The sequence below is a fragment of the Pinus tabuliformis genome, chromosome 7 (genome assembly GCF_031772625.1).
Source record: "Pinus tabuliformis cultivar Carrire ecotype Pingquan chromosome 7, CPIR1, whole genome shotgun sequence".
NCBI lineage: Eukaryota > Viridiplantae > Streptophyta > Pinopsida > Pinales > Pinaceae > Pinus > Pinus tabuliformis.
Genome location: NC_142293.1, coordinates 1,351,232,881 through 1,351,245,211, shown reverse-complemented (window position 1 = coordinate 1,351,245,211; position 12,331 = coordinate 1,351,232,881). Strand labels below are relative to the sequence as shown.

The 12,331-nt window shown below is 39.0% G+C and overlaps 1 long non-coding RNA gene across 1 annotated transcript; it reads left to right on the top strand.

The window, feature by feature from the left end:
• The first annotated feature begins 10,884 nt into the window (after positions 1-10,884).
• On the top strand, positions 10,885-12,073 carry LOC149252562 (uncharacterized). The gene is made up of 2 exons (XR_016266077.1): positions 10,885-11,308; positions 11,698-12,073. It is a non-coding gene; the product is annotated as an uncharacterized LOC149252562 (long non-coding RNA).
• The last annotated feature ends 258 nt before the right edge of the window (positions 12,074-12,331 follow it).

Below are 12,331 nucleotides of genomic sequence, written 5' to 3'. Positions count from 1 at the left end.
TTTGTGGGCATGTGATGTTGATAAGCTATGGTATTGTAACAAAGGGTATTCACAAATTAATAACAAAATCAAAATATAACAAATTGACTTTAACTTTAACTTTTTATTATTAATTGAGTGAACATTTTGTTTACTGCATTGGGTTTTATATTACTTCTAATTTTTTGTTTATTACTTTTAATGTTTTTTAATTGAGCTGACATATAAATATTAAATATTTATGTTAAATGCTAAACATTTAAGCTTGACATCTACCCCATACTGGTTGTATAGCCCACAATTATGGAAAAGTTATTATTAAAACTACTTGTTATTTTATAATAAAAAAATCATTTTTTGTTACTTCATGGAAAAATCAATAAAATAGTTATATATATAGATGAGTAAATTTTAAATATATTTGTCAAATTGATGTTTTAAAAATTTAATTAAATATCTCTAATAACATGAAAATTTAAAAAATGTCACTCAATAGTGGTTAAAAAAGTGAAATACAATTAAATTCCTATCAAATTTAATAACACAAAAATTTAAAAAATATTACTAAATGATGGTTAAAAAAGTGAAATACATTTACATTCCTATCAAATTTATTAACTAACGCAAAAGACGTCATGGAAATTAATAAAGTGATAATATCGATACGATGGAAATTGCAGGGAGGTAATTATTATTTAAAGTATTTTCATATAATTTTTAATAGGCACATGACTTGTAATCATTTACTAAAATTTATTAATATCTATTTTAAAGAGAGTCTATTATTAATTTTATATTTTCATTTTAATTATGAAATTATATATATACATATATATAATATTTGGCATTAAAATTAATATTAAATATAAAACTCAATGCTGTAATAAAATGTTGGTTCAATTAATAATAAAAAGTTAAAGTTAAAGTCAATTTGATATATTTTGATTTTGTTATTAACTTGTGAATAAGCTTCGTTACAATATCATAACTTATCAATACCACAGCCAAAAACCATAATTTATTTCACAATCAAAATAACAACATGCAATGGTTGGAGCTCCGAACCCTAACCATGGCGGATCCTTAGGGTTTACAGATGTCTGAACAGCGGCACTGCTACAGCGAGTGCTCTATGGGCAAGGTAACATGGGTACCCTCGCAGGTTTGACCGCGATATTATGATTTAATTATTAATGGTCCAGCCCTCTACAGTCGAGCATGTCGGTGGTTTCATTTGTTTAATTCGCGTGATAGTGCCCGTGGGTTTTGGCCTCACCTCCGTTACTAAGACAGTCAACCCGTTTCAATACTATTGCTTCCCCCTGGTCACGCGGAGGTCCGTTATTGCAACCGGCTAAAATGGTGGAAGAGGACCTCGTGGACTACGAGGAGGACCCCATGCCCAAGCAGGAGATATGGGCGCACAATTCCACATCAGTCGAGGGCCCCTGGCAGCATAATATGGGTCGGACGACAGCTGCTAAACAGACGAAGAAACACTCGCCTATCTCCGGAAAGCGCCAGCACCCAGCGGTCGATGTAGCGGACCTTTCGGGTTTGGAATGTCCCCCCCTCTCCCCGGCTACTCTGAACCTCATCGGCTCTTGCCTACAGGCTTCCCCCACTTTCGACTCCCCCTTGACACTCCACCCGCAGCAACCCCCTCCTCCTCCCCCGCAGCTCTCCCTGCCTATGTACCCTCCCTCCATCTCCCTGGCACAGGCTGGCCCGTCAAACCCCCCGCGACCGGTGCATTCCTTCTCTCACCCGGGCTCGTGCAGTCTCAACCCTCACTCCCCGATTCGTTCTGGTTGTTTCAGCACACCTATACCTAACCCTAGACCCTCTTTTTCGGCGCAGCACAGCTCTTCGGAACCTTGCAGGAACCTTCTGAAAGAATACCCTACGGGACGGCGCTCGGATAAACTGAAAAAGGGCCGATGTCTTAGAGCTGTGGACACTGATATCAACCTGACCTTCGGAGAAGACGTTCAAATGGCAGACGCAATGGACACGGCGAGAAAAGTTCTGGTAGGCCGTGTTCGAGGCAGAAACTACACGGTGGAGAGATTGCGTCTTTGGACAGTGGAGATATGGGGTTCCTTGCTGAAAGAACTCCCTGTAATTAGGGTGCTGGCCAGAGGATGGTTCGCCCTCCGCTTTCATAGGGAGGAGTACACGGATTGGATTTTGTCACGGTATTGGCACATTGAGCTCGCACCTGTTCTGTTGAAACGATGGGATCCTCTTTTCGATCCTGAATGTGAACACCTCGGAGCTGGACCCATCTGGGTCAGGCTACCCGGACTACCTATGCAATTTTGGACTCCCCAAGTTTTCAAACGTATCGGAGATGCCCTAGGGACTTACCTGGAACATGACAAATCCTTCGAAAAAACTGGTATCATGACAATGGCAAGGATTTTGGTTCACCTTGACACCAGGGCTGGGTTGGAGGAAAAAATTACTCTCCACAGGAGGCATTTCTCTCGCAAACAACTTCTGGACTATGAAGGAGTCCCATTTCGCTGTAGGAGATGCCACAAAGTGGGTCACCTATACAAGGATTGCCCTCTGAATTCTTCGGTGACCACGGAAAACTCAAAGGGGACGAAGCAACAGACCTCAGTAGAGAACGAGAACAAGGAGGGGCACTGACTGAAGCGGCGGTAGAGGCTACAAAGAAGACTAGGAACCGGCGAAAAGCTCCATCATCTCCTCCCAGGACTTGCTCCAAATCTGCAGCGGAAGCCACTTCTCTGCCGGGTAATGAGTCTCCCCCCATATCCGCTGCTCTTTTTTCAGAAGTTATGTTAAATGTTTTGCATACATCTTTCCATTCCCCCACCACTGCATTTAGCACTTTTCCTTCCATCCCCTGCACTTTATCCATGCCCCCGCCCACTTTTTCCACCACTCCCACCTCCCACAGGGATTTCTCCACTCCTCCTTCCCACACTTCCTCCCCCTCTGGGCCGAATCCCCATCCCTACAACCTCCGCTCCAAACATCGACCTAAAACCCCGCATTTTGGACTGGGCCTTTCCCCAGGAAGGACCAAGCTCCATAAACCTGCCAGAGGGCGCCCATCAAAGATCCAATCTGCCATCAAGTCAGCGGTGGCAGATGTTGCGAGGGGCCGACAACATACCATTGAGAGGGCGCTTAGAGCATTGGAGCCCACAGCCCATGGTTCCTCATGATTTGGCTCTCCTACAACTGTCGGGGACTAGCCAACCCCAAAAAGAAATTGGCTCTCAAAAGATTGTTAAAGGATACATTCTGTGACATACTATTTCTTCAAGAAACTCTGGGCACTTCTGACAACACTATTCGAACCCTTCACTCTATTCTGTCGGGCTGGATATTTCAAGGTATGGATGCCATAGGCAGATCTGGTGGACTTGCAATCGGCATCAATCCTAAAACAGTAAAGCTTATATCCACCTGGGGAGGCATGGGTTTCATTGGCATGGACATCTTCGTAGGGGAGCTGGGACTTCAGATAAAAGTGATTAACATATATGCCCCTAATCAGAACAGATTGGAATTTTGGCACAATTTGTTGGAACATGATCTTATCACAAACACCACCATCATAGGGGGGGATCTAAACTTTTCTTTGGGCATGGAAGAGTCCTGGGGACACCAAGCTCAAATCGATCCTATTTCCGATCAGATGAGTACCCTTCTGGATACCAGCAATTTAGTTGACGTTCCTATGAACAAGAAACAACCCACCTGGCACAATAGGAGGATTGGGGAGGCTGCCCTGGGCCGTAGGTTGGATCGGTTCATGATTCATGAAGACCTCATCTGGTACCTCCCCCTTTATCGACAATGGGTGGGAACTGGGGGATCTTCTGATCATCTACCCATTTTTCTCCAAATTACCGGACCATCAAAAAAGCCGCGCTCCCCCTTCAAATTTTTTGTTGGGCACCTAAAAGACCCTGACTACATCAACATGGTGACTGAGTTCTGGAGGGCGCAACCCCCCCTGAGGGAACAGAGGTCAGCTGCGGATTTCTGTATTCGACTAAATAAACTCAGGTCATTGACAGTCGAGTGGTCTAAGAGAAAGAAGATGCGTGATGACCAGCAACTTGTTGATATTGAACTACAGATAGCACAGTTAACGGATGAACAGGGGCTAGGATTCCTATCAGAGGAGACTAAAATGAATCTAGTTACGTTGGAGAACCAAAAAAATAAGATGCTTCTAGAAAAGGAAGAACAATGGAGATTGAAAAGTAGAGCCACCTAGCTCCAAGCGGGTGATGGTAATACCAAATTCTTCCACAACTTTGCAAATGGAAGAAAGGCCTCAAATACTATCTGGCAGATGTCCTGCGAGACTGAGGGATGGGCCTCAACTCACCCACAATTAGCCAGACTGGGGATTACACATTTCAAGAGGCAATTCACTGCACCGGCAACCATCAACCTCCAGGATATCATCAATTTAGCTAGTCACTTACCAAGGTTTGTGGAGCAGGAAGAGGCAGAGGACTTAAATCAACCGGTCACTCTGGACGAACTGGAAGGAACACTCAAGTGGTTCAAGAAAGATAAGAGTCCTGGCCCGGATGGTTGGCCAGTGGAGTTCTATTTGGATTTTATGGAGCTTCTGGGAGGGGATCTACTTGCAGTCATCGAAGAAAGCAGATCATCGGGACACATCCACCCCCTCATCAACTTCACTTACTTGGCCTTGATCCCTAAGACTGATTCGCCATCCTCTTTTAATGACTTCAGGCCTATATCCCTTTGCAACTGTCTGTACAAAATCATCTCTAAAATCATCGCCAACCGCATCAAGCCTATATTATCCAATCACATCTCTCAGGAGCAATTTGCCTTCCTCCACCATAGACATATTCAGGATGCCATTGGTACAGCCCAGGAAGCCCTCCACTCCATCAAACTCAGAAATCTCAAGGGACTCACTCTCAAAATTGATCTGGCAAAGGCCTTTGACAAAGTGAATTGGTTGTACATCAAGATGATTATTACTCATTTGGGATTTTCCCCAGCACTAATCAGCTGGATCATGGGATGCATCTCCTCTGTCTCTTTTGCCATTCTCATCAATGGTTCAGCTTCACCCTCCTTCAATATTGATAGAGGGATAAGGCAGGGATGCCCTTTATCACCACTACTTTTCTTATTAGTCATGGAAGGATTGAGCAAACTCATAGCTTCGGAAAAAGAAGGGGTGGCATACAATGCCTAAAAATCATGGATCAATTCTACCTGACACATCTACTTTTTGTAGATGACATATTGATCTTCTTGAATGGCAGTGTCCGGGACTCGACTTCTTTGAATGAGATTCTGAACCTGTTCTACAGAGCCACGGGAATGGAGATCAACAGAGAAAAATCCACCATCTCTCTCTCTGATTGCACCTTACAGGAATCTCAGTTGGCCACTCAATATTTTCCCTATCAAGCAACTAATTTGATGGAAGGACTAAAATATTTGGGCTTCAGACTAAAGCCAGATGGTTATAAGATTGCAAACTGGACCTGGCTCGTCACAAAAGTGGAGAAGAGAATAAGTTGTTGGTGTCATAAGTTCCTGTCTAGGGCAGGCAGACTTGTCCTTATCAAAACAGTCCTTGAAGCGACCCCGGTGTACTGGATGTCACTTGCTTGGATTCCTAGAGGAATACTTCACAGAATTCAACAAATCTGTCGTAGATTTCTCTGGAATGGAAGTAAGGAGGGCAGACCATTTACCTGGGTAAAATGGACAAGAATTGCTACTCCGAAACAGTGGGGAGGATGGGGACTTAAACTACTTCCGGCTTTTGCTCAAGCCTTGGCAGCCAAACAGAGTTGGCTCCTTCTTAAACAAAATAGCCTTTGGGCTGAGGTTATTCTCCATAAATACATCTGGCCGTTGACCATCATAGACTGGATCAGAAGCCCATCTTGGCACAGGAATGGCATTTCGGTGATATGGAGGGCCATTCTAAATTCTATTTCTATCATAAAGGATGGCTTACTATGGAAGATTGGCAATGGAGCTTCTGTCCGAATTGGCATTGATCCTTGGATTGGCAGTGGTAACTCCCACATACTACCTGTTGGACTGATCCAGCACCTAAACAACAGAGGTATCAAGTATCTGGGACAGATTGGGGACCAACAAAATACCACTTTCCATACTCAAGCCTGGCTGACTGATCCGCACTGGCACTTGCCAGATGATTGGGGTAGAATTTGGAAAAACTACCTTCAGGCTCTTACAAAAACACATGTCAGATTACGAATTGTTGAAGATGAACTAATCTGGGCTCACTCTAAATCTGGGCAATATACACCGAAACAGGGGTATAACATAATCATAGCAGACAAGAAACCGGAGATCATAAGAAGCTGGTGGAATAACCTATGGAAATTAGAAGCACCTCCTTGTACCAGACTGTTGATGTGGAATATTTTAGAAGATAAGATACCCACGGGCTCCTATCTGAAAAGGAGGGCTTTTATGGGGCCTACCCGATGTGTACTTTGCCTCCAAGAAGAAGAATCAACCCAACATCTCTTTCTAACCTGCCCTACCACCAGAAACATATGGACTCAGGTCCTCCTATCTCTTAATATGACTAGAATCTGGCAAGGGGTTGATTTATCAGCGGCTTGGGAGAACTGGTGGTGTACATCAGCTGTAACCAAATCAAGAAACCTTCCTCTACTCGTCTCATGGTATATATGGCTCAAGAGAAATAGAAAAAAAAATTGATGATAAGTTGGTAAACTGGAATCTTCTCCCCCCTCAGATTTGTGCCGCATACGAAGAGCTTCCAAATGATGACAGCCAAAAGAGACAAAGGATCATACAACAGGAACAAATCAACAAAGCTATCCCGTGGGCCTATTATGACGGTGCTGCCCAACAACACGGCTGTGGGGGCGGTATTTGCCTCTACCTTTCTGAAACTCATCATTACCAGATTTGTTTGGGTCTGGGACCTGGCACCAACAATCACGCTGAATTGATAACACTCCGTCACCTGCTATACTTTGCCATCCTGAAACAATGCCGAAACATACAAATCTTTGGCGATTCAAAGATAGTGACTGATTGGTTTAACAATTCAGTTGTTTGCACTGCATACTCACTGAGAACTATTTTGGAAGAAATTGTTTTTTTCAAAACATTCTTTGATCAGATTTCTGTTTCTCACATCTACAGGGAAAGAAATGAAACTGCTAACAGGCTATCAAAAGAAGCGACGCATCGTCCTCTAGGAGAGTGGATGATCACAGAACATTCTCCAGCAGGGATCTATCATTATTTCCACAGACCGTACATAGAAGAGGGACTTCTGAGGGGCAACAGCCTCTAATTTAGACAGCTCTTTAATTGATCCTTATTATTTTTGCACTGTACATATCGAATCGACCACTTGGTTGTCAACCCCTGCGTGGGTTAATTTTTGGGTTTATACACAATGCATATATGCAACAAAACATTACACCCTACGGGGTTTTTTTGTATCTTTATTTCTGATTTTTGACAGTGGACTTCATAGCCACATTTACAACATATGCCTTCAGGCATCCATAGCATGTAATTTCTATTTATGAAATTCTGAATTTTCTTTCCCCGAAGAAAAAAAAAAAAAAAAAATGATGCAATGGAAACAAATTGAGAAAAATTCAGAAAGATGCAATGGAAACAAATTGAGAAAAATTCAGAAGTCTTTGATTACAAACAAATTCAAAATTTTGAAAAATTCAGAAGTCTTTGATTACAAACAAATTCAAAATTAAAAGTGCAATTCCTTATGTTATCTTGTTAAGTGAAACAGGGCTACTCCTATTGAAGCAATTGCTATGGTGCGAGTCATAAGGTATTTAAAAAAAAATGAGCAAATGGAAGAGTGAGGATGGCCTAAGGCTGTCTTTAATGACATATTGTGCAACAGAACAAAGACTTGGATGCAACAAAATAACAAATGGTTTAGTAAACGGGGTATTTGCTTGAACATATGTCCCATAAACAACGAAGAGATAGAAGCTTTTGTTATGGATAAGTTCCACAAGTGTACTTGGGATAAAGAGCTAGGAAGAAAGAAAAAGTAATATATTGAAGTGTTTAATCCCACTCATAATCATCAACCAAAAGCATACATAGAGGCCAATATATCTTGGAGAGCCAAAATAAGGACTAATTCTCATAAACTCCCTTGTGAAACAGGGCACTGGAAAAGGCCAAAAGAAGTGTGGGAGGAAAGAGTATGCATTTTTTGTTCTTCCGGACAAGTGGAAACAAAAAAACATTTCATTTTAGAATGTGAGGCCTTCAAAGACAACAGGGAAAGTTATGCAGATATGTTGGCAACTAGCTCTTGGGATAATCTATTTAGCGAGGGGTTTGTCTAGAAGCTGGGAGCATTTATTGTGAGGCTTCACAGAAAAAGAGTTGAATGCATCAATCAGTTGAAGAAGCAATATGTCTCATAAGCTATCTTTAGCCTCTTGGACGTTAAAAAAATTTTCTTTCTTTATTTCTTTTTTTTTTTAGAATTGGCTTTCGGAATAATCACATGTAGTTCTTCATCAACACTACATTTATTAAAAATATTAATTATTAATTAATTATATATATTGTATTACAATATAATAAGATACAATACAAATTTTTACTTGGATTTTTACCATTTAATTTATTTTTTTAAGGTATGATATAACATTTATGTGTGTAATATAGAATATTAAGCAAATCCAATATTATTAATTTATTGCTTAATATGTAATATTTATTTTTTATTATTTTTTATATGTGTTTTTATATTGAGTAATTATTTATTTTATTATGTGGATATTTTTTCATGAATTTAATGAAACATCATCTTAGTTAATAATATAAGTAATATGATATTCATTTGATAGAATAGAAATCATTTTTTATTTTTTTTTCCGAAGGTGGTAAAACCTATCAACTCAGGTGTCAAACCAACAGTGAGGACAGCCATCTCTCGCTACTATCCGCGAATGCTGGGTTTGACTCATCACTGTTAAATAGGAAAACCACGCCACCTGGCATAACCCTGCTGGTGGTCCGTAATCGGGAGCAGGCTCTCACTCCTGCCAGATGCCTCTGGGTCTTGGGTCGTTAACCTGTTTCCTTACGTCCGAGGAAGACGAGCTCTTAGCCAAGCAGAAGCAGTTTTACGGCATACTCCAGGCCGAGATAGAATAGAAATCATTATTTTACTGCCTAGTATTTAATATTTGTAATTTTATAATTTATATTTCTCTTTATATTAAATAATTGTTTAGGTTGAATTTTTATTACTTTTCATGGTGTGAAGGATACAAAAGTGATAAACTAACTATTAATTCACCGCATTTTATTTAATACTAAATATTTGATTTTTTATAATTAACTAACCATTAATTCACTCCATCTTATTTAATATTTGATTTTTTTATAATTTATATTGATCTTATATTGAATAATTATTTATTACTAGTGTAAACAATTACTAAATGCCTTAAATCATGGCAGTCTAAACTTGAGCTGAAATTTTTCAAAACCTTACTGCGGATTGCTGCATGGCAAATTTGGCTTGCCAATCATGCAAGCTTTTTAGGATAGGCTTATTCCTTCATTTCAATGTGCAGCAAAAAGGAAGACATTTTTTCAGCGTTCAAAGCCCAGGCACATTCTCAATAACAGACTGACAAAAGTGGGACCTGTGGCACTTTTGATGGAGTTTATCCAGAGGATCCATCTGTCTATGGGGCAACAGGAAATGGTCTTCTTTAATGATAATCATTTCATCAAGTTCAAGACAAGACTGGACATAAGAACAAATAATTATGTTGGAATAATTGGCTTTGAAACTGTTGCTTTTCCTTTCCACTGAAAAAGGTGTTACTAAGCTATGGGTATTTGGTGACTGGTAGATTGTAATTTGGAAAATATCAGACCATCTATGTTGTGTATATCTGAGATAAGTGCTTTTATATAGGCTAGATGTCAAGCATGTAGAAGATGTCTAAAGTCCTTTTTAGGTGTTGGTTTATGAAGAGAGGTCTAAAATGTTTTGTAGGTGCTTGTTTATAAAGAGTAAGTCATTAATATGATTTTTTTTTCTTAAGTCTAATTTAGAAAATAGATTAATTAATTTAATTGATTAGCACTGACTATTGGACTAGATTTATAAGATAAGTAATTTAATTATTTAAGTGAATCATATCAAAACTAGATCATTGATATATGAGAGCCAAAAATTAATCTTAACCAGCTATTACTCTGGAGATTGGGGTTTATTACTCTGGAGATTGGGGTTTAGGGATTTAATTCAAAATGAAATTGTAAAAAATGCCTATGTGAAAGGATGAATACAAGTCAAATAATTTGTGAAGTGGGACTACTGCAAATGCGGGACTACTGCAAATGCCTATGTGAAAGGATGAATACAAGTCAAATAACTTGTGAAGTGGGACTGCTGCAAATGATTCCAAACACCAAAACTAGCCAAGAATTAATTTTAACCAGTTATCACTTTGGAGATTGGGGTTTAGGGATTTAACTCAAAATGAAATTGTAAAAAATGTCTATGCCAAAGGATAGCTATCACTTTGGAGATTGGGGTTTAGGGATTTAACTCAAAATGAAATTGTAAAAAATGTCTATGCTAAAGGATGAAGACAAGTCAAATAATTTGTGAAGTGGGATTACTGCAAATGATTCCAAACACCAAAACTAAGGATGAAGACAAGTCAAATAATTTGTGAAGTAAGTGGGACTAATGCAAATGATTCCAAACACTAAAACTAGCCAAAGAATTAATCTTAACCCACTATCACTTTGGAGATTGGGGTTTAGGGATTTAACTCAAAATGAAAATTTACAAAAGTCTATGAGATAAGATGAAGACAAGCCAAATAATTAATTTGTTTGGTAAGAAAGCTGCAAATAGATTCTAAACGCCACAACTCCATAGGCCAGGATTAGTGATGAGACTTGCTTTCATATTGTTAAAAAATAGTGATTTTTCTAGAAAGAATGAGAAACCAAAAAAATGCACAGTAAGGTGATTTCGCGAAAAGGCCGAAGAGGATGAGCTTGTGGAGAGAGCAGGACGGAGAGGCCAATATTTTCCAGCTACATTTGTGCACGAGTAAAAGAGATATTTGTTTCAGGGAAGGGATCGTACATAGCAAGGAAAAGGAGGCCAATTCGCAGGAAGAGAAGACAGTTTTTCCAGGGCTGACAATATAATCTACAGTGGGCCAAATTCTTCATGGGCAGAGATTCCGAAGGAGGGTAAAATCGGGTTCTATTGTGCTGTATTTTCTAGGTATTCTCTAAGTACCAAATTCTCTGTTACGGGAGCCCTAATTCTCTTGAGTTCATTTATCTGTTACGGGAGCCCTAATTTCCTTGAGTTAACTAAAAGTGAAGGAGAATTTGTTGGGTAGGTGTTTTTTTGTGAACGATTTTCTGTTTTATTTTTGCAACAAATTTTATTTGTGTATTTTTTTGCTACAAATTTTATTTGTGAAGTTAAAATACAGTGTATTTATTTTCAGCAGTTTTAGAAAGAAAACAAATTATTGGGTGAAATAATTTCCAGGTATAAAATAATTATTGTGAAAAATAAATCAGATCTGATATTAAAAATTAACAATCTATGAAGAAATTCAATTTCTTTTACTCATGTCTATAAAGAATGAAATGGAAATGCAGATTTTCTCCAAAAGGTCTGCAACTACACACGGGATTTGACACACAACTGGAATCTGAGAAACGCCAGACCTCTGAATATGTTCATTCAACAATTTGATGAGTCATTTTAATTCTCTGCTACCTGTTTGTAGCTTCAGATATACATGATTCTGGTACAGGATCAGATTGAAAGAGATCGGATGATAAGTCATTTTAATTCTCTGCTAGCTGTTTGTATCTTCAGATATACATGATTCTGGTACAGGATCAGATTGAAAGAGACATTGGATGACTCGTGTATAAGACATTTATTTTGATGGACTGTGGGATAACCTTTTGCTTAAAATATGAATATCTACTAGTATCTAACTAGTAGATAGGAGATAGTTTCCTATGAGCATCATCTATGACGATATTTTGAATCTGTGTTTTGGAGATTTTTTAAATGAGATTACTCCAGAGGAGGATCATGGAATCATAAAGCATATGCAGGATGTACAATTTTTTTTAATTAAATTTATGTAATTTTTTCAAAGTTATTAAAATAAAATAAAAGAAAAGAAATCCCTATTTCAGCATTGAACATGTGACCAAGCCTGAATATTTGAGCATTGAGAATTGAGATTAGAAAGATCTAAACGTAACATAGGTAGAG